The sequence below is a fragment of the Temnothorax nylanderi genome, unplaced genomic scaffold (assembly GCF_030848795.1).
Source record: "Temnothorax nylanderi isolate EJ_2023f unplaced genomic scaffold, tnyl_v1.0 TNYL_tig0042_pilon, whole genome shotgun sequence".
Classification (NCBI taxonomy): Eukaryota; Metazoa; Arthropoda; class Insecta; order Hymenoptera; family Formicidae; genus Temnothorax; species Temnothorax nylanderi.
The window spans coordinates 724724-749127 of NW_027249104.1; the positions used below are offsets into that span (position 1 = coordinate 724724).

The following is a 24404-nucleotide window of genomic DNA, read 5'->3' on the forward strand; positions in this document are numbered from 1 at the left end:
ACGGGTCTGGAAGAATTTACATCAAAGTTGAAAGCGATTATAACAATAAAAGATTTAAAATATAATTAATAAATAGAGTCATTAAAACATCTACATAAAGTCAAACATTTTTTATTTAATAATAAGGGATGGAATATATTTTATGTAGATATTCTTCAATTGAGAAATACAACACTACGACATTTTTTATTTGACGCAATCCGCACGTTTCGTAACTGTTCTAAATTATACGCAATTTAATATAATTATGTTTTTATATTTACAGAGAATTGTCCTGAACATATTGTGAACGCACAACCGGCTCAATGTGATTGCTGTAAAGTGACATGTTATTCAGATTCAGAATTGAGTATGTTAGGGTAAGTTAAGCAATAAGCGAAGGTTAGTGCTATACAGATCAGATGTTAATTTTCTATAAATTTTAGATGCCCTGCATTTCAATGTCCCCTAGGGATAGAATATCACGAAGAGAATAACAATAAACAGTATCCAGACTGTTGCGGACATATGTCTTGCAAACAATAAAAAAATACATGTTGTACACATATTATTGCAAAAATAAAAGATTTTACATGTAGATAGTATTGCGTAAGTGTATAAGTAATTACAACTTCCTAATAATCTGATTTTTATTTCTTTATTCTTTTAAGTTAATATTATTTTATATTTAATGGTTAGTACAAAGAGGAATAAATGTTTTCTCGAAAATTTGATGAAGACGATAATATTTATATCAATAATAACAATAATTTATTCATAAATAAAAATAAGAAAACAATTCTTTTTAATATAGTGAAACTAAAGAAACATAATATGCAAATTTAAAATCTTAGATGGCTCTTTAGCTTTCTGCAAAAACAGACACTCGATTTTTCTTATAATAATCATTGATATGTTCAACGATCAATATTATTTTAAGAATAAATACTATATAATTTGCAAAATAATTAAATAAAAAGTAATAATAATATAATAATAAGCCATATGTAATTCGAATCAACGAAAAAATTGGTATGGGTATGTACAATACATACAATATATTTAAATATTGTGGAAACAGTAAGAAATCAGAGTAAAAAATTTATGTAAAAATATTATACTCTCTTTACACATCGCAGATTTGTCAAAATGCAAAACTTTATGAAGAATGGTTCTCCCGAGTATAATGGCCGGCGAAATCTTGATTAAGCATGAAGCGGAGTATATTTCACGTGGTATAGAGGCAACCAACCGAGAGGAGCCATCGCTGTACATTTGCATGTCTCTGCAGAGAAGCCGCGGCTAAATATGCACCGCTCGTTACTTAACCAACCACCAAGCAGCGTCGGCGAAGCTCTGCTTCTGCAGCTATAGATCCACCGCGAAATTCTACCATTCTTACATGCGCTATGCCGTTTTGCGCGATTTCGCTCGTTGAAGCAACTTAATTTAAAACAGTTTGATTGAATTACTGCTCGACATTTATCGCGCACGTAAAACAATAGACGTCCTTATTAGATTTCGTTTTAGTCTCTGTTTTAATAAATTGCAAAAATTGATCTACAAAGATTCGACAAATTTGAAGCTATCTACAATTAACGTTGAAATGTTAATGAAAAACCGATATATTATATATAACAAACCATGAATGACGTTGCATTATCTAACTAAAGTTCTGTCTAAAAAATCTCGATATGCTTTTTCCGGTTAAATCTGCAATGCAAATCGAATGGCGGATAAAAATGCTCGCGAACCGAGCTTGAAGAGACGACATATGCTGTATAGATACATTTTTTCACCCCAGAGATCTCCAACTAAATACATGAAATATAAGAGGAACGGCAAATTTCCATATAAATCTCAGCATTGTTCTTTTGCACCGAAAGAACTGACAGACTGTGGAATAAGCGTTAGCAATGATATATCGCCCTAAAACAGATTAAACTAGTTAGTCTGATACCGGGTTATGATGCTATCTAAAGGATATGCGACGTGAGATTTTTCTTCATTAAAATTGCAATATCAGTATGCTAAACAAACGTTTGAACGAAATTTATTCTACTAGAATAAAAAGCTTCTTCCGCAAACGTTTTAAAATTGTAGAAGAAACTGCCTTCCACGTAAGATTCTTAAAAATTTGCTAACTTTACTTTATAAAAATATATACGTTTATAGTAAATTTAGACTTAAAATAGGATAATGTAATTTTTACGCAGCATATCTTAAAAAAGCAATAATTAATAAAAACGACTTAACATATTATCGCAAAAAATATATTAAATTTTTGTATAAAAGACTAGTAATCTTAATTTATCAAGCATTGAACGAGATTACCGATGTAATTAAATTATGTTTATGATCTGTAATGAACGCGCATAGTACGGATCAGACAGCGTCTGCCCTATTGGTTGACTGATTACGGAATAATTGGATTGGCAGACAGTAGCAATTCTGGTCGATGTCAATGCAACGTCATATATTCTGGTGAGTTTCATGAGTGCGTGGAATTAACGCAAAAAAATAAAATTGCGGAAACTTTTATGAAACTACATATATAACGTACAGACTTTGTCGCGTCTGAATGAATCACGTATTATCGATGCTCGATGTCAACAATCTAAACATGACAAGATAATGCATGAATACGAGTAATAATTCCTATGAAAGTGCTCTCAGGAGAAAAGAGCAGGCTGGGGAGAAATGTAAATTGCGTGGATGGAAAGTATCTTGCGCGTAGTTCCGCAAATATGCCACGCTAGGTGGATCTAATTGCGAGCCGCATTTCATCCCCAGCTGGAAAAATCTCCAGAGACACGCGACAAAGGTACGTACATTCGCGATATACGCAAGTATTCACCGCGGCATTTCGTAGTGAGACGGCTTGAGAAATGATGTAAGAGATTATCAACCCTGAATTAATGGCCGCGAAGGACGCACTAGTACACGAGGAAATCTCCTGTTTATGAAAAAGTGAGTCATTAATTCACAGCACGCTGGAAACTGTAAGCAACTGTATAAATTAAAAAAAAGAAACGATACATTGAATCACGTAAAAATTGCAGCCTGTTCTTTTTCCCGCGTGGAATTTAGTTCAAAGTATCCTATCTGAGACAGCAACATTATTTATAAAAAATAAAAGGACTTGAATGTAGGAATTTAAATTGAACGTCACATATGATGGCATATCTTAAAATACATGAATAATAATAATAATGTAAAAATTGCACTGTAACATTATATATAAATTATAGCTCATAGTATACTATGGTAAATAAAATTTTATTTTAATCTTGTCTAGTTTAATTAATTTTCTTTTTATATCCAGTTCAATCATCATCAATTTGTGTTTTCGAACTTCTATTGACAATTGTACGGCCGACCGCTCTGGGTTAAGCAGAATAGGATTATAGCTTAGGTCAGCGATTCTGACTGCTCCAGATTGCTTAAATTCTTGAGAAAACAAACTGTGGACCCCATCTCCATCCTTTACGTTTTGGTTCCGAAAGACGAGAAATTTTCGATCTTTCTGATTACACACATATTTACTTGCACGTTTCTCGTTTATTAAAATTTAATAAATGGCGCTTTTGTTATCAAAAACCTTTGTTATAAAATATATGTATCTCATAGCTATACACAATGCGAGTTTAAGATAAATATTAATCTATAAAATTGCTTTTATAAAAATATATTCGGTCATGTAAAAAATGAAAAAGATATTAAATGTATGCAGCTATTAAAAGTTTTTTACATGTTTTAGATATATGTGATAATAAAGGTACGAAACACGTTTCATTATACAATGTAAAATAACCGCGCAATTATTATATCATCAAACAGATAATTAAAAAATATTTTGAGAGTATAAGTAATAATATATAACAGCTTCATCGAAATACAACTCATATTAAAAATAAAAAAGATGTAAAGCTGTATAATTAACAACATATAATTTTTCGTGAAATTTTGGATAATGGCATACAGAGAATGCATATACATTGCATGTATTATTATCTTGTTTATTATTAGAACAAATATTTATGTTACATAATTATGTAATAATTTAATAATTAATGCTGAGGCCACACTATTTCTCTTTATAGATCTTAGTATTCATGTTGAATTTTTCTCTTCTTAAAAAAAATACCTGAAATGTATCTTCCATTTGATATATTTTATTAGTAATAAATTATTTATTTCTTTATTTAATATATTATTTGTAAAAGTTATTGCATGACCCTTCTATCCCTATTTTACAATTTTTCAACGTTATTTCTAGAAAAAAGAACCGATTTTCCAGTTTATACAAAGGATACGAATCAGCTCCATATCCTCTGGAGATTCTTATATCTATATTCCGTTTCATTTTTCATACGTGAATTTAACATCGTATTTCTTTCTCTCTAACCTTCTTATTCTGTCTTCTTTTTTCTCTTTCTTTCCCTCTCTTTCTCTATTCTTTGATTGAATTATGCACCGAATTCCGACCTATGTTGACACACCTTCGTTATAATATCTTGTTGTATCTCTGGTGGCGTTTGATTTCCTTAGGGCCGAGAATTTAAAAATTTCTCGAGAATCATGTTATGCCCCTTCAATTCACATATCGTAGTTCAAATTTGCTTAACAAATATCGTTGCAGTAAAATGATTTAATAACATCGTATTTGTATAAATATTGACGATTGGATTTATTTGAATATTAAAATGCGACTCAGTGTAACCCACAAGGTAGAAGCGCAGCTAGAAATACAAGAGACGTTTGTCAATAAACGTAAAGTCACTCGATTCGAGCTGGTATGTTTCAGAATCAAGCGTGACACTTTTTTATATTTGCTCGAGTCTAGAGCTTCGAATTTTATGTTTAATAATCGGACAATCTATCAGTTACCAGACGGCATGCTCGCGCGTTTGGAGGCTTACATGTAGGCAACGCTATAGTAAATATCCCGATAGTCTATCGCTGCGCGGCTATTCAATATTGACACACCGTAGTAAAACAATGGAAATATGTTGCCCGGCCACAGTGTCGAGGAGAAGGGTAAATATCGAGTAAATTAGCATTAATCTGTTGGCGTTCGCATCGGCGCTGTTCGACGGCCGGCTGTTAACGGTTTGAAAATCACGGTAACCGAGTGTCACGTGTAGCCGCGTGTTTGTCGTCCGCTTGAAAGCCCTCTAACAGGCACGCGAATCATTTTTGAAGTCGGCCTCTGAACCTGAAACAAACCGATCCGATCGCATGCCCGCCACTTTTTGCCCGCGCGCGTGGGAGAGATGGGATGGCATCTCTTTGCTCGACGAACCGATAACGCAAATATTTCGACATGTGCACGAATGTGAATTTGACGACAAAAACGTGGAAACGCTCAAGTCAGTATTTATCTCACGTTACTCAGTCGTTATTTATGAAGTGTTCAATGATTAGTATCCGGTTGTAATCCTCATTGATTATTCTACCACGTCAAATATTTTTATTAATGTTATTTTATCGAAAGTATCTAATAGTATTTCTTTCGAGTAGGCTACTATAGTGATTAAAGGAATATCATTGAAATCAAAAACCTCTTAAATTAAATTAAACAATAGTAAAACATATTTTTAATCAAACAAGTCACCTTTCAGCCACAGGTGATAAAGACATCAATTACATCTCGATTGTTATCAGGATCAATAATGATATAACTCTTTAATTATAAAAGATTGACAATTAAATAACTTCGTCGAACTAAATTCCAATAATATAAATAAATTACAAAATGTTAGCCGTCGCTCTAAACGAATAAAATACTTTTAATAAAAAACTGTTAAGTTTATGCAACTTTTTAAAGTTCAGACCGAGTAACAAAAGCACAAAACATAAAAGCATTTATTGACGACAAAAAGCTCGTAAAATAAGTACAACTTTGACAATTCCGTGACCCAGATAACAGTAAATAAGCTGGTCTTTCGGGAGTCTCATAATTCGTTGAAACGTCCGTGATTCGACGGCGGATACAGCCATAAAGCGCCCGAAAATTCGAATTCCGGCGACGAAACCTGTGGGCTGAAACATGATTGACATCTTACCCAAGTTGGGAAGGTAGATCGCGCATAGATGGGGCGCGCAGCGCGAATGACGTAAACTGTCAAACGTGACGGCAGAGGAGAACAGATTGGCCTTAGTGCGCGGTACGTGATCAGCGTGGGTAGCGTCTTCTGATTTCTCCGTGGCCACAGAACGTGAAAGAGACATTCTAGAAAGGAGAATAACGTTTAATGCGCCGGGCGGGCAGGCGGGGATAGAGCGCCGAGAGAAAGATGGAAAGATCGCGAGAGAGATCGGACGTGACGCCATTTCCATTCCCTAAAATTTATGGGCCAAGTTTTGCTCGCACGTGGTTCCGCTAATTACGCGAGAAACGCGGCAGGCAGGTTCGGGAATAACGATCGCGCGACGACCACTGGCTGAAATGAAAGGAAGACGTAGAAAGGATACAGTAAGCGCGTTCCAATGCACGTTCGGATAGAATCGTTTATTAATGAAGTTCGAATATGGATGAGTTTTATATCGTGACTTAAGGAAAAAATAACTGACGCAGATTTATTTCAATATCCGGCCAAACGAAAAATTGATTAATGTAATGCTGATTAGCGAGTAAATAGAATATCTGCATCTTGAAAAATATATACTTCTTTTATTTATTTATCTCTCTTTCTTTCTATTTTACATTGTGATATTTTGATATGCATTAATTTAATTAAAGAAATCAATATTAATACAAACTATATTTGTAATTGACCTTTTGCCTCATTTGATACAACACAAAAATTAATTAAGGATAAAGTAATTAGGAATAATTAAAAACATATCTATACTATTATTATAATAGGGGAGAGGGAGAGGGAGAGGGAGAGGGAGAGAGAGAGAAAAAGAGAGAGAGAGAGAAAGAAAGAGAGAGAGAGAGAGAGAGAGAGAGAGAGAGAGAGAGAGAGATTATTTGCGTGTCTTATTACATATGTCCTCCGGGGCGAAGCCCGGGTAACCAGCTAGTAATTATTATAAAGATTGATAGCATCGATGGAACAATTATTTTAGCTTTAATTACTTTAGCTTTAATTTCATGGAATTGAAGCTAAATTGTCATAAAAAAATTTATGATCGCTAAGATTTATTTTTATAACCAAAATGTAAAAAAAATGAATAATTTTGTTTTTGTTCATTGCTACACTTATTTTTTAAGTAGTGATAGAGATCCTATGTTAGTGGTGTATATTTTTGTCCATTTTATGTGTATTCTAGATTAAACTGCGCGCTGCATCAATATCTAATAATAGCCTCACTAGAACGTACCGTCAAGAGTTTATTCGCAAAAACTTTATCCGAATTTCTGCTAATTACCGTCTTGTTAATTACGCAAGATCAAGAAGCAGGTTCATTCTTTCACATGAGGCAAAGAAAAACAAGCGTGCAATTCCTATACAAAAAAGAAATTGAATCATACTGCTCCCTCGTACTGGAGCTTCACTCACTGACCGAAGTGTATAGCGAAGACAAAGTTCTGTTCGATTAAAATCTTATGCCAAAGTGCCGAAGTTTCAGATTATACACGTTCCGTAATGCAGTTTCTCGAATCTCGAATAGTCTACCGTTTTCTCGCCACTAAACACTTGCGATCCGCGAGCAGCCTGCGTAAAATTCGTAGCCATATATATATATAAGTTAATCATACGTAATTTTATTAAAGAATCTCTTGAATACCTCGCAATTAACGCCACCTTTATATCAATATCCACGAGTGTCACAACTAATTAATCGCTAAGTGAAAATTTTCATTTTCGATCCTGCGTGAATTCAATTTTATGCTTTTCTATACAAAATATTCATTTTCCAACAATAAAATGCGCAAAATATAGATCTCGTCTTTATTTTATGTAAAACATGAAAATAAACCGATGTATTGTTTTCACTATTTATAAATCTATTATTCGTGTGATTATAATTTGGAATTGAAACTGTGATAATTTCTGTATAAATACAATGTTTAATGCGTTTCTATCGTTACAACTGAACAAAGAGAAAGTCATATGTATGTTAAAATGTTATATAATACTGATATTTATATCAATCGATTTTTACTTCGGATATTGTAAAAATTTCAGTGTATAATATTTTTTATTACGTTCTCAATCTCTGATCGTACATTCTTATTAAGATCCTTCAAAGTGACATTGTACAAACGCGTGTGTGTGTGTGTGTGTGTGAATTTGCATGCATATATTCTTTTAACGACATGAAACCGAAATTTCGCGTGCTACATCGTGTTATTCTGACGCTTGTCGTTCGAAGCAATCACCATTATAACTGCCGACGGGAATTGCAGAACTTTATCACACAGTCTAAACAATGCCGGATTTCGCCGTGATGCCAACACATATGATGTCACGTCCAAAGTCAGTTTATCAATGACAACTAATGCAATGGATGTTCATTCTAACGTATCCTCCGTTATCGCGTTGAGCCATGCCATCGTCATCCTCGACTATACCGATTTCATGTCAAATGAAAGAAAAATACATTTTCCAAAATTTTCGTGAAACATGAAATTTCTCCTATTTGAAGAAATCGATGCATCGCTATCAATGTATCAAATTATTCTCGCCGGAAGAATGCAATCCGATAACAATCTGCAAATCTTCGTAAATATATTATAGGACATTTTATTAAACAACGAATAAAATATATAGTAGATTAAAATAACTTATATTTTCAATTAGACTGAAAGAATTGATTAAACGTTAAACGTGTCAATTTCGATATTTATATCAATAAGATACGCATAAGAATTCCAAGTTCTATAATATATATTGAAAAAATCATATCGAGGAAGACTAATACAGAAATGTCTATTCATTGCTTAACATTCGAAGCGATATCCGTAATCTATTTCGCGGTCAATCATTCGCGTTTTTATCTGTCACCGACATTCATAAACTAATTGTCAACGCCGGACAGTTTTAACGTGATGGCCACGTCCAGCAAAGCTGTGCCCTGCGCATAAAATCGAATTTCAAAAGATTCGTGGAGGAGTCGCGGGTGCGAATGGTCCTTATCTATCGATCAATCTGATTGACAATCGTTTTGCCCGAAGGGTACATGAACATTTTCGATTATCGTGACTCAATACCAACCAGCCGAATTCCCTGTTGATCTGATTGACGCATCTGCGTGCCAGTGGAGCGTAAACGCGGCTACCGCCGCGTACCATCTCGTAATGGAATCTCGCAGAGCACTCGGGGAAATTCGTGGGCACCTCCTAGATCGGTGCCTCCTTTGAGATCTCGTTTAGCAAGCTGATATTGAAACGGGTAAACGGCGTTTTCACGATAAAGAGAGGGGCGTTCGCCGGGTTGTGCGTGCGGAGATTACTGCCGTTTTGTTTATTCGCGCACCACACGTTACGGGAATACGTTCTCCCAGAACGTACGAGCGAAACGAGCGGAAAAAGACGAGGCAGAGGGAAACTGCGGAAGAGATAGAGAGATAGCAATGGAAAGCGGAAAGAATAAGGAGGGTGGCGAGATGGGAAAATAGACTCGCCGCCGTCGAGGGACATATCTTTCTCACATCTCAATTTGTATAAGTATCTCGCCAGTTATCCTAGAGTCGCGATACCGAACACGTGCCATCGCACACGCGTGGGCGGCCTGACGCAACCACAATGACACGATACAACGATATATGTATATTTCGTTGCCGGTGGGAGAACGTATATCTGCTGTATATGAATTGTGCGCACGCTCGGCGAGGTGCGCACATTCTCGCCTCGACACCACGATTGTACGCTAATAAGTTTCTGTGGGAATACCACGGCAGAGCGACAGATACTTTATTCCGTTTCACGTCGCGACCGCACAGGATTACAGCCGAGACTGTAAGGGCGGTGGAGAAATAATTCCCCGGGAGGTCGTGCAACACGATCGTGCGAGAGGATGGGTCCTGATTGTCCTCCGGGCAACGCGGGTAACTGGCAGGCGGATGTCAAGTTGGTGAATATTTGATGTCTCCACATTTACCTGAATATAGTATAGATGCAAAAAGCGAAAACTACACGCACATTTAACGGAGACACGAAACGTTTCGCGTCTTCCGTTCATAAGCACTACTCTCTCGCAGCGCATTTAAAGATGAAATAAAGATGCATAGACCAGACATAAAAGTTGTCAGAACTTATATATAACTTAACTATAACTTTATATATAACTTACATATGTATGTAAAATATATTACACAAGTAGTTGAGAGAAAAATAGATAAGATGTGTAGCGTACATTAAATATTATATAAAACATTAAAAAAGCGTTAGAATCTGAAGGCTTGGATCTTTTTATCAATAGCAGATATTATATATTTTAATATTTTTATCTAATACTTTACTCTTGTGTCTCTAATCTTCATTGTATATATAAATTAGAAAAAAGTGGGGCTTAATGGAGTGGCGCGAGAAGAATGCTTTTCCGGACATAGAACACACATATGACCGAAAGAACTCAAGGAGTTGCGCTGGAAAAACACGATTGAAACTTTCGCTTGTGCGGTCACGATCAAAATTCTGCAAACTCGTAATACTGCCGCGAGTTTGCCGGATCATTGCCGAGCTTATAGCATAGGACATTCTTGGTTTTTCAAGCGGACGAACGGGGCCATCCAGACGCGGGGCTATCCTCACTCACTACGCTAACAGCTTGCAGTCTGAATAGGAAACTTTTACGTAGGAAATACGTAGGAAATACGTAGGAAATCCCACGATCGACTTTCGGCGAGCGCCTATTTTTTTGGAACGACACGGTGACGGTGGGTAGATGGAATTGACGTGCTTCATAAAGTTTTTATGGACTATTCGAGGGAAGTTGCTTCCTCGCATGCTGTTTACGTGTACGTGGCTTTTTACGAAAATTGTTTTGGCAAGAGAACCCTCGTGTTTGAAATGTAAACGTTGTAAATTTATTTTCTAACATTCTCGTTTGTCGATCGTATAACATTTCAAGATTGCTTTTTAATAAGATATTATAGAATTGCATGTTATTAATTAAAAGACTTCACAAAGTTGTGTATTAAAGAGAAAAAAATATCAATTTTATTAATTTGTTATTGAAATAAGGCTATACTGACTTTATCTTACTAATAAAATAGAAAATATGACACTAGATATTATTTGTATATGATGTATTTAAAAAATTGTCTTTATTCAAATAAAGTTGAAATTATTATTAAAATATTTATTAAACACATATTCACATTGTTGAATTAAATTCGAAGCAGATTGTCTAAATATGGAATTACAGGCACGCTTGCTCCAGACATTTTGCTAATCGATACGCTCGATCTAATTCATCTATTTGGATACTGCCCGCAAAAAAAGAGGATAAAAAGAATCGTTAGCCCGTAACAAAATTAAACATCTGATTGTATCTATCAGAGTTCCTAAATCCTATATTTATTTCTTGCTGACACATAAGTCGCGAGCTCGCGAAAAGCCAACCAAATATTGCAAAATCAAAATAAAATAAAACAATCTAAATATATATTAACTTATTTTTCGCTTATTTTTCGAAATATGAAGCATACAAATACATCCTACACATTGTAGTCTCGTATTGAACATCTTCAGCAATTAAAATCTACTCGTTCAATGTTTGCAACAAATAATTTACAACAAACAAACGATTCCAATAGATGGAATTATATTTCCATCGATGTTTACTATTAGATACTTTACATGGATTATATATTCTCCATCGGATTGTATTTACTTAATTTTCAACGTGAAATTCAATATTCAGCATTCAGAGTCGGATAAATTATAAATAAATTTTTTGAGATAAATGTTATATAACCATAATTTTATATCTATTTAATTTGCAGTCTTTTTTCTGGATATATTAGTTGTGATACAATTAATAAAAATTGTACTTCTATCAGATTATTATGATCAGTATCCCAGCAGTTTGTCAACATCATAATTATTAAGAAAAATTTTGATTGTCTTACCAAGATCTTATTCATTATTGCTATTTGAAATAAAATTTAATGGAAATTTTCTTTTAATGAAAAGAAACTTTAATAAGCACTCATAACTTCTATAAGAAATGGAATTCATTTAATTTTAATTATTACTTTTGTTACATTGTTCATTCAGTTTTATGGGAAATTGTAAAGTCCATTTTCTGTAGAAATATTACTATAATTTTAATAAACTTTACATAATTACTATATACGACGAATTGATCTCTCTTATTTATTGATCACGTTGGACAGTTGTTTTTACAATAATCTATAATTAATCTTTCTTATTCAATAAATATTATTAATTCAATTATAAGCACATTATAATAAAAATTCAATAATGATAATAACGTTCTGATTTTACAAATTAACATCTTTTTAATAAAGTTGACGTACATAACATGTGCTTATTGTTATGAGTATTTTCCCCTACGGTTGTAATTTGATTTAAAAGTAACGATTTGCACATGTTTGCCTAATTATCGGACCAAAGTGCGTGCCACTGCGTATTATTATTAAATCAATCGCGCGCAATGCTATTGTCACGCGCATTGAAATAAATGTGCGAAATATTTCGTTGTTCGTAATTTGCTCAACATTTCATCTGAAATTTCATTAATACAGACATAGTCATAAATATACAGTTCTACTGTGAAAAGTGGATGTGACAAGTGTTTTTAAAACAAATGATTGAAATCATAAAATGATAATCGAGAGACACGTCAATGGTAGCAAATTTAATGAATATATTCATTTGAGTCGTGATAATAAGGGCGAACTCGTAGTATAACAGTTTCAAGAGATAGCAAAATGCGTTTCTAGATGCAGAGTTGATATACAGTATGTATCTACGCTCCTCGTTGTCACTGTATATACGTTGGCTGCAGACTTCTTTACAGAAAGGAGGGCAGGAACCAGGCCAATAGGGTTGCCACAGAGTCGCCTTATCAGCGGTTTATGTGGTACGACGTAGCATGGACTACCTCGAGGCGATTTCTATGTGAACAGTCCTTGTATGAGCATATACGTGGCATCTACTGTCTATATATCGTATACATAGATAGTTATGTAATCTCCAACCATTTAATTCCCAATATACATATAGGTACTGGTATCGTCGAATAAATCAATGGTCCGATAAAGTGTAAATCGAACAACATGCTTTTTCAAGTTCAACAGTAACATACATCGAATGCTGCATTATTTATTTAACTTTGAAATTTACAAATTTAACTTCTGTGTATGTTGTAATATATGTCAGAGAGAATAATTTTAATTAACACAACTATTGTCATTCTACGATCTGCGTTTAAGAAAAATAGCATATTTACATATCTAGGGCCTGCTTTTATTTTTAAGCCTTATTTAAGTTAAATTGATAAAAATACTTGAAAGTTGTGGAAATATAATAATCCATCAAATAGTTGTGCAAAACAAAATTGTAATAATAAAATAATTAAGAAATTTCTAGTTGAGAGATTATGTTTCTGTAACATTCTATGTATAATTATATATAAAGTATAGATATTTAGTATGTACTATATATGCTTATTTTATACAAACTGTTTTAGATGGTACCTGATTCAAATTTTATTTAAATCTGATTTTATTTAAGTCTGAGTTAAAATAAATGTAGGGCATCCTTTAATATGTAAGCGTCTGTAATAACGTTTGTAATAACGTCTGTTATTTTTATTCCACCTTCAAATTGTAAATCACAGATAGAGTACAGATATTTTTATGTATATGCATATTTCGTACATTGCTTCAGATGCTATCTGCTTCAAATTTTATTTAAACATATCATGTGTCTGGTCTGATTTAAAATAACTGTGGGGCATCCTTTAATATATAAGCAATGACATCTTATTTTTATTCCATCTTCGTATAAACGATCGATTTAATATAAAACATTTATGATTGGAACTATATAATGGACTGGAACATCCATATTTGTTATTTTAATTAAACACAATCAATTGCTTAAGTAAGCAATGAATAATATATTAATTAAGTACATTTGCTTATAAATACGCAATTATATAATGATAATAAATGTATCTTTTTTATTTATAACATTAATAATATCAATATAATTATTATGCTAATAATAATATATAATTATTAATAAATTATATATATATACGTTTATTTATAAAGTATTCTTGGTTTAATATAACTTGTTTACTTTTTTCAGGAATATTAAATCGTCACATCATGAGCATTAAAAGATACATTTTGCACAGTTAATCATTAATATCATTTATGAGCGCTAATTGATCACTAGTGATTATTGGACCTCTGGTTTTTCAATGGCAAATTATACATAGACACTTATCAGCGGATAGTTTACCCTCTCGTTCACCGTATCACCGATACAAATGGATCTCCGTAATTCCCGACTCATCACGGCGTCATAACGTCACCGCAACCGTGCGTTCAATTTGTCTGCCGATGGTCAGACGCACATGGGATATAATATCGCCGATCGTCGGCTCTCTACGCTACCGATTTCATCGTATGTCCATTTCATCGTATTACCATTTCCAATGTTCCATGCTATTGCTCTCTCGCGACCGTTATTATCTTTGCTTAACGAGGTGCCAACATTATTTCAAACCCTTCCCCGAACCGGGTCTTGTCGATCGAGTCGAGTCGCGTGTCGCTCCTACCACTGTATTTTCGCACAAAGGGTTAAACGCCGATGAATACGTTTTCGCTCGTCATTGGACCATTAGGGATCAACGATGGAGACCGATGTACCTCGTCGATGCATCGAATGGCCAGTGTATTATTAACGGCTCGAATGGTTCCGCAACGACGATCTCGAGGGGAATTGGCGCTCGGATGAGAAAGCAATCGAATCGCTGGCAGCGTCCACCGGCGTCGCGATATTCTCCTACGTCGGGGGAAGTAGGCCGTAAATTTCGCGACCTTATTCAGGACGGGGAAAAGGTGGAACGACGCGGCCGGTAGGACATGAAATGGCAGGACGAGGCGCGATTCTTTCACGAGACGCTGACTTCCTTAGCTTCTCCGTACCGTGAGACATCGGCGAGCGCTGATGTGAAAAGAAACACGGGAAATGGTGGACCAGTCAGTCTCCGGAATAACGATTTATTGCAACGCGATACGTTAAAAATTCGAATTTCTGCAACATAGAAATTGCTAAGGTTTTTTTATTAAGATTTAGTATAAAGCGATAAGTGCTATAATTAAGAATTAAGTAATAATGTAAATATAATTTAATTTATACAGATTATGTCATATGTGTCATGACAGAAGTACCACGTATGATTAAAGATGAATTAAAAAATTTCTATTATATTAATATTCTTATAATTATATATATCTTAGTACGCAAAAATGTATTATATATGTATATCTCATTTTTTTCTTTTTTTTCTATTACTGTTGAATATTATTATAAATATTTTAGTTTTTCGAGACCCACTGCTTAACCACTTGTTTCGCGAGAAACAGTGTTCGAAAGAGTGGTTGCACAACCGCGATTCAATCTAATCGAAATTATTTTCAACGACACGCGCTGCCGGAATCGAAGTGCGGAGTAGGATTTAATCGCGCGAGTATCTTAATCGGCGCAGTCGGCAAGCAGACAAATAGTGGCCACAGGCTATTGGCTGGCGGGCTTGTAGCAAAGCTCTGATATAACTCAAGCCACCTGATAGTTTCATTACTACAGTAAATTTGCCGGCCATGGTGAGCCCCTTATACGTTCTGCATCGTGTATGTGCGAGTATGTGTTAAACGGCCAGAAGGCGAGAGGCGTTTAGAGGGCGAGAAAAAGGAGAAGGATAGGAACAGGTGGAAAGAAAAGTGGCAAGGGATAGTTTGCGCTGTTCGAGTCACAGTAGTGGTGGTGGTTGAGATGTATCAGGATCGGCTACGATCAGTAGAAAGTTTGGTCGAGAGAACCATTCCATTTGTTCTGGCAAAGGAAAACACACGAGGAACGCGTTCCGCGGCTAACGACGCGTTTCGAAAGGTGCCCATTAGATGAAAATCTTGTGAACTTATGACATCTTTCGTCATGGAAAATATATCCATGGTTGTATATGAAGCAATACATACTGCTAAATGAGTCGTTTATACATATCAAGTAAATTATCGATGAATCTATAGTAATGACACTAATGGCTGAATAAGAACTGTTGTTAAAAATTTATTAATTTAAACTCACATGAAAAACATTATTTTCAAAAGTTGATATTTACATACTTTTACATCTTAACGTAATAGAACGAAAACGTCTACTTTAGCTCATATTCCGCGCGGTGAGCACTTTTCAAAGGTGGCAAAAACGCACGACCGCATCGCGAATTACGGCGACGTGCCTCTCAAAAACGTAGAAAGTGTTAATTCGCAGAGTAGTCGGCGCGCGTTTGACGTGCCCTTTTGAAGCGCTTTTGCGCGTAAGGCCACTCATTCTCCAATTTATACCCGGAGATCTCCGATGCGCGCCTCTCTCACGCACTTCTCGCCCCGTGATGTAATCACGACATATAGATATAATGCTCGTTAGACAGTTCGTTTGATGTGGCTCAGCCCGGCTTCTCCGCCGGCACTCCACGTCGCTGGAAAATGCTGAAAAACTTTGCCCACGCTCGAGATAGCGTATCACAGGGACGGCATGCGAATAAGCGCAGACGCTTTTAACGCGCCTATCCGTCCGAACGCGCGGATAGACCGCGCGCGGAAAGTTTATGAAAATACGAATGCCCTGGGTTTATTTTTATTAGAGAGTCCCTCTTTTATGCGGGGGCCGCGCGCACACGGGGGTTCCCCTTGCTGGTCCCCTTTGCGAGCGGGGGCGGGAGCGCACTTTTCCATCAGAAAATATTCCGCCTTTTGATGTTCGAAGCCACTTCGCCCCAACGAATGACATTACGGAAATGGGAGGGTAATACGCCGCATACCGACCGGCATTTCAACGTTCTCGTTCACCACCTTCAAGCCCATGCACTGGAGCACCTCGGATACGCGGTGTACTCTTCGTACGTGGCTGGTGCACCCTCTTCTTGAAAACTTGCTCGAATGACTGTCGACATTCGCAAGCAAACGCGTCCTCGCATCGCGACACTCTCAATTTTACGTTTTCCCGGTGACCTATGTATATAGCCGATTAAGTAACGATATTTTTTTGAAACTAGCTTTCACGAGTATATCCCAAATATTGGACCAAAATATCTACTTTTATATCTCGTGCTACAAAAATACTACCATGATACTTTCTCTTTCCTTGGTCTAGCAAATTTCATTTTGTCTGTATAGTTTAAAATGTTTAATATAATATATCGCACATTTATTTTTTTTATCGACGTTAAAATTAATATAAAATAACTTTCATAAAATATTTAGATTTATATATATGTAATAAAATTATACTTATATAATTTTAACAATGGAGATTTGAGTTAGATCAAACTGCATATTAGATTATTATTATACTGAAAAATATAATATATATCGTAAGAAGAAGAAGAATTTATTAAAACTTTAAATATATATTTATGGCATTCAAGCATTGCGCTTTGCATTTGTACTCAAAGTATCACTCTTCGATGAGTAATTTTACAGACGGTATAAGCAACATATGTTTCTGGATTTATTGATTGCTTCATGAGAAGAGTCGGTCAAACTACGTAACGTTCTCTATTAAAATCGTGATATATTTTATAAAGATTTTAATGAAAGCATGTTATAAATGCCTATGAAATACTTCAGCGACGCGTGATAAGATTTATTTTACGGTTCTATTTTTCGACAACGGCGCTAAATTCATTATCACAAACACTTGATACCAGCACACGGCCGCGATCAATCGCCAGGATTATTAGCGAAATTTTATGTAATACACGAGACCGAAAACCGACTTTACAATTAATTGATTCGCCATGCACGCACACGACGATTGACGTATTGTTCGTAGAAATGTTATTATTATATTATTGTATTAATATGTGTGACATTAATCTATTAATGTTACCATGCATGATATACCTAATATGGTTTAAAATGAGACAATATTGCGGATTGAATTAACGATCGCTTCATTGCGTAGTCGCACGTTATTGAAGTATAGTTTAGTGATCTTGCGACATTTTTAACGGCGGTTCAACAATTAACGGTCCAAAATCACGTATAAGTAAATGTGGACAAGTTGTAATGTAAATCTTGCCTATCAGGGATCTTGATACTAATCGAAACTAACTATGTAGCTTAATCAAAGTTCAGATAAACTTATATGACAACTGCGACTGTTGTGCGTAGGTAATCCTGTCCAAAGTTACACAACCTCGACACGAGAGGTACAAGTTAGAATCATCTTTGCGGCAGAGTAAGACAAGATAAAATGAAGCAGGATGCAAGACAATTACAGAACACAAATTCAAAGAAAAATAAAAAGCATATCTAACGAGACATCATAGGTACACTAATTTCTAAGCTTGTAATTACAAAATGTATAACAAGGAATTAATATTAAATAGATCGATTTTACATACATATGCATGAAGTTACATATCTCTCTCATGTGTCTTTATATAGATTTATATTTAACACCAATTATACCAGTAACTAATAAAATATTATAACACATTTGCAATCTTGACATTCATACTGTTATCGATAATCTGATGTGTCTACGAAATAATATACCGCGTGAAAAGAACAATTCGCGAAAGAACTTCTAATACGTTGAGTCACTCATGCTTTGCTAGTTCGCGAACTTTTTACTTAGAGTTTCACGAAGACGACGTAAAAGCGAGTCGTAAAAAGTCGTGCAATCATGTTTATACGACGTGAATGCAAATTTAAGTTTGCCTCAGGAAGTATATTGTGCAAGCATGTGATAAAATGGTGAAACTTGACTTACAATTAGACAATGACTTAGAACAATTTGACATGAAAATTTATATTAAATGCCATTATTTTTATTGCTCTCTTGATTTAGCTACACAAAAAGTAAATAAATTAAATGTAAATAAATACTAAAAATTAAAGAGCGCAAATTTAATACACGAATAAGAATTCAATTATTTATTAATATCGTACTCTCAGTCTTGAGAAAATTTACACAACATTATATATTTTAAATATCAAACAGAAAATTGGTTTTTAGAATCGTTATGTCCAAATTAAAGTATTGTAATAATATTGTAATCTGATGAAAAATCGAGATGACATAATATAAAATAAATAAAAATTTCTAGTTAAAGTATTATCAATTATCATCAATGTTGTTACATAATTATAAAATATTTCTCAATTTTACATATCTTAGCTATGTTCCTCTTAAAATTTTCTTTTGTTGTGCAAAAATAAATTATAGAAACCATATGACCAGTTACGCTTCGTGTGTTTCCTTATTTTTCAAATCGCAACGTTTAAACCTTTCTTAGCACTTCCTTCGTTTCAGCAAGTATAATACTGTGCGACCGACTAATGTCACTAATGCAACGAGCTCATCAGTTTCTGTAGACGCTCAGGCCGTTCTACTGCTGTTATAGAGAATAGTCGAAATGAAAGGAATCCGCGTCGTCTACGGGAAGACATTCAGCCTCCCTTAATGGCGTCCGCGCAAAGGGTGCTCTTTTAGTCGAGCAATGTAACCGGTCTGTGAAGCGTCAAAGGAAATTTTACAACTTCGCGATATATTCGCGTCTTTCATAAATATACATGAAATCCTGTAGTGTTTGTCATCGCGCGTTGATCCGCTGCAAAATAAGAATGTTCCCGTGCTTTTCTTCCCTTTTCACATTCACATCCACGTTACTCATTCTCCCAACTGAATTTCAACGAACCGTCAACCTTTGAGAAGTAATAGAGCACTGTCGATTTGACGATGAGGTATGTTAATGAGCTAAGCAATTTTAATTTAAGCAAATATTGTTCCAAATTATGCCACATATGTTGCGACTGTTATCGAATAACATACCACTTGCACGAACTCCATGGAGATAACCGTAAAATATTCACATACACGAGAACATTGCGCATATATTATTTATAATACCATGTTCTGTTTCTGTTTCTATTAGACGTGTGTCATATTGTGTAATATGTAGAATGTCATTATACGCATGACATACATACAAAATGTAACAGCCATTATATATATACAGCTAACATGTTGTTATTACAATGCAACGAGAAACGCAAAGTAAGAATAATCTTCTTGCAAATTAATAGCATGTAACAAAATTAAATATTCATATATTGAATTATTCATCGAACAAGAAATAATACACAAATATATCAATTTAATAAACGACACAAATTTTGTTTCTTTATAGCAATACGTTATTAATTTTTACAAGAATATAATTAAGTTGAAAATCAGAAGAGGACAAGAGTTTTTACACATTATCCATAAAAGTAACAAAGTGAATATGTATCAAACTTTCAATATTTGTTTTCTAATGCTACTATTATAATCAATTAAAGAACTGGCCTAGGTCCTAGAAAAAATTACTCTTTGATAACACCAAAATCAGATAAGTGAACATGTCACATTGTATCATTGTGCTATTTCTATGTCATAACAAAAGGTGCATGAGAAAAGCATGTTTCCATTGCAAACTTCGTTGCTCGATCGAGGAATCTGGACTTTGCGAAAGTGCAAGGACTTTTTCCTGTCGCCGTGACCTTGCATACACAACCGTCGAGCTCTCTTCTATATACCGCTTCGTATCCTTCGTCCCTTACGCGCGGCACTACGCCTCCTTACCTACATACGAGTTTACTCACGTACTTCGGTAGTCCTATTACCCCGATTTCTTTGCTTTCCGACGCGATACATCATCGAAGTGGCTTTTCACCCCGTCCACCCCATCCAACCTATCTTGGAACGTACGTGCTTCTTCTATGCCGCCACTCGTCTCACCCTTGCCCATTATGAGCGTTCCACCTTCATTCGCTTTCTTCAGACGCAACCACACATTTTTGATCCACACACAAATGTACAACGTGTACACGCAATATAAATATAGATACTTATATAAATGTCTATTAAATATCAATTGCAAAATTAATATCTACATATTTAAAGACATATATAAAATGGTATAAATGAAATCACATAAATAATAATTATAAATTTTCCGTTATAAGACAATGAATAAAATAATTGGTATTGTTAACATTACATCAGCTTTTGACTAATTTATCATATATTATTTTATCAACCATTAATTTTATTTTATCACTGGAAATATGTCGGGAATAAACTTTGGAATTCTGATGATCGAAACATTTATAATACTAATTATACATGTGGCACAATTTACGTTCAATTGATATCTATATCTCTCATTTGTATCGTGAATGTACACGCGTAACGTGTTCTGCTGATAGGTAGTTTGTGAGCAAAATATTCCAACATTGACATACATTTTTCTTTGCAATATATTTCTCAGTCGGCATAAATCATATTTTGAATCTACGTGAAATTTTCACGTACCTAGTACCTTGTGATAGATTTCCCAGAGATCGTGGTTCAGTTCACAGATGGAGCAGGGAGTTGTGGCTATATCTCTCTGCGGAGTTGGACTACCATTACAGGAACATCGTAGTTCGACGTTATTAGTATGCATATTGGGTTTTTCTATCGGTCCGCCAATGGTCTTGTGACTTTTTGATGCAACGGATTACAACCGCACCCCTTGGTGCAGTCATCGTTAATTTAATATAACGCCCGACCCTTATAGTTTCAAAGCAAAACCGATTATAGATCCATCGCGTTGGAACTTCTAAATTGCAGCTATCTATAGTGTAAGATTGCCCAGAATTTCGGCAACATGAAATAGATGCACTATTAGCGTACATGCACATGCATACTCGTGTGCATGTACGAGTAATATTACTATCTAAACTGTTATTGATAAGAAAAATTTTACCGAAAGCAATTTATATATATATACAGGGTGTCCCATTTTAACTTGGACAGCAAAATATCTCAAAAACTAAGCTCCACATACAAAAATGTTTCAGACAAAAGTTGTATGGTTTCAAGGGGGACATAAGATGGTACCATTGGTTTGACCTTGGATGGTCGTTTAAAGCTCACATAAACGACACCTTTAATTTCTTAAATGGAAACCCCTATTTTTCAATGCATATTCTTGTAGCTAATCTCGAGAGCTTTTCAAAACACTATAATAAAGTATTTTTTCGTTAAGAACTTTTGGAATCATGAGGCTTGAAAGTTCTAGTATTTTGACATAAATTACAAAATATCTTGTAAAACATTAAGTTTTCGGTAATGTTACCTTAATACTTTTATGCACAGAATAATGAGACGAATCAATTGGTATGAAAAAAAGACATAGTTGCTTTTAAGAAAAAGTATGCAGATGCGTGTTGCAAATTACATATTTTTTCTTAAAGGAACTGTGCCTTTTTTCAGACCAATTGATTCGTCTCATTATTCTGTGCATAAAAGTATTAAGGTAACATTACCGAAAACTTAATGTTTTACAAGATATTTTGTATTTTATGTCAAAATACTAGAACTTTCAAGCCTCATAATTCCAAAAGTTCTTAATGAAAAAATACTTTATTATAGTGTTTTGAAAAGCTCTCGAGATTAGCTACAAGAATATGCATTGAAAAATAGGGGTTTCCATTTAAGAAATTAAAGGTGTCGTTTACGTGAGCTTTAAACGACCATCCAAGGTCAAACCAATGGTACCATCTTATGTCCCCCTTGAAACCATACAACTTTTGTCTGAAACATTTTTGTATGTGGAGCTTAGTTTTTGAGATATTTTGCTGTCCAAGTTAAAATGGGACACCCTGTATATATATATATTTATTATTTAAAACACAATTAATTATTTTACTCTTTATGTGAAATAATGTTCACGGATAACAGATAATAAGATAATAATTAGTTTTTTCATTATTTTGTAGTAATTGTGTAATAATGCGTTCTATATTCATATACACGGCATATAATAGTAACATTTAATAAAAATAATAATATAAACTGCAATTATTTTTTAAATAGTTAATTCGAAATTGTAAATAACTCGTAACGTGGAAATTCTAAAAGAAGAATTAGGAAATAGATATTAGAACATTCATTAAATTTAACCGCGTCGCGTAATAAAATCCTTTACCACGTAAAGTGACTTCAAACATCTATATGAAGATTACAATCGATCGAATGTTAACAGTATAAACTGCGACGAAAACCAAAATTAACGATTATCCTGATAGCTGGAAAATTGGCTTGTCTAACGAAAAGTTACCGCGCGGCACATGAAAGGCTGGGATGTTCGGCAGTAACCTTTGATCCGTGAACTATGCGGCTATGTCATACCGCTTCAGCGGTTACGCAGAAAGTAATTTAGTTAAACCATCCCATATGCGCAATAAAACCACTCTCTTGTGCATGTACAGTATGCGTCATATCACAGGGGTGTAAGGTCCTAAAATTCTATAAGCATGCAACGATGCGTAGCAGCAATTTCTACTGAACTACATAAACTCGCGTGGAATTTTAACATATTTTACCCTATTTACATATATATTATTGAAAGCAATCTAAATATGATAACCTAAATTGTACAATATATCGATGGAATATATATCCGCGTATAATTATTTAAACAAGAAAGTAAGATAAAATCTCCAATTTTGAAAGAACATTATTCTAAATCTTTTAGCCAACTGTTAGATGCTAAAAGCAAAATTAAAAATAATAATGGTTAACTTAAGTTTACAAAACTAGTTTTTGTAAATAATTCAATACAAAACAATTTTTAATTTTTGAGGAGTATATAATTATTAGAATATCATATTGTTAATTCTTAACTTATATTACATTATAACATTAAATATTTTTGAAAAAAAATCTGATTGTTAATTTGCTGAAGCGTCCCATCATATGTTTGATACTTTTTAATAAAACGAAATACTGAACTACGAAATTGCATTAAAGCTGACGTTCCAAAAAATAAAAAAACATTGTCCTTCGATGCATTTGGCATGCTGTGAGTATTAAAGCTTCGTAAGTGCATAATTCATTGCACACAACATTGACAGGTTTCAAGTTTCCAATATACACAAAATTTATGCGCGCATTTGTTAGACACTTTGAAAACACGCGTCGGAATCGAAGGATACTAAAGCGAAGGGTGCTGTTACGTGACACGCTGCGGAAAATTGGTCGTAGTCTCTTCCGCGTCCCTTTCTCCCCGTATAAAAGTTTCTTTATGCAAATATCGCAGGTCGCCTCAAGATTGACGACAACTTATACCGCTTCAGCGAAACTTCCCGCTGTTCTTGTTGAAGGGACAAAGGCACACGATATCACGAAGGCAGGCATTTCACCGCCACGTGGAACTTAAGCTATT

The 24404-nt window shown here is 34.5% G+C and overlaps 3 long non-coding RNA genes across 3 annotated transcripts in view; 2 read left to right on the forward strand and 1 right to left on the reverse strand.

Moving 5' to 3' along the window:
• Window positions 1-5526: 5526 nt before the first annotated feature.
• The window catches only part of LOC139771660 (uncharacterized), a 67464-nt gene continuing 48586 nt past the window's right edge, over window positions 5527-24404 (reverse strand). Inside the window, exon 4 of the long non-coding RNA XR_011717946.1 lies at window positions 5527-6214. This is a non-coding gene — a long non-coding RNA (uncharacterized lncRNA). The remainder of the gene's footprint in view (window positions 6215-24404) is intronic.
• LOC139771679 (uncharacterized) lies at window positions 9640-11234 on the forward strand. Its single transcript, XR_011717953.1, has 2 exons — window positions 9640-10007; window positions 10649-11234. It is a non-coding gene; the product is annotated as an uncharacterized lncRNA (long non-coding RNA).
• Window positions 19474-22146, forward strand: LOC139771645 (uncharacterized). The gene is made up of 2 exons (XR_011717945.1): window positions 19474-19893; window positions 21546-22146. It is a non-coding gene; the product is annotated as an uncharacterized lncRNA (long non-coding RNA).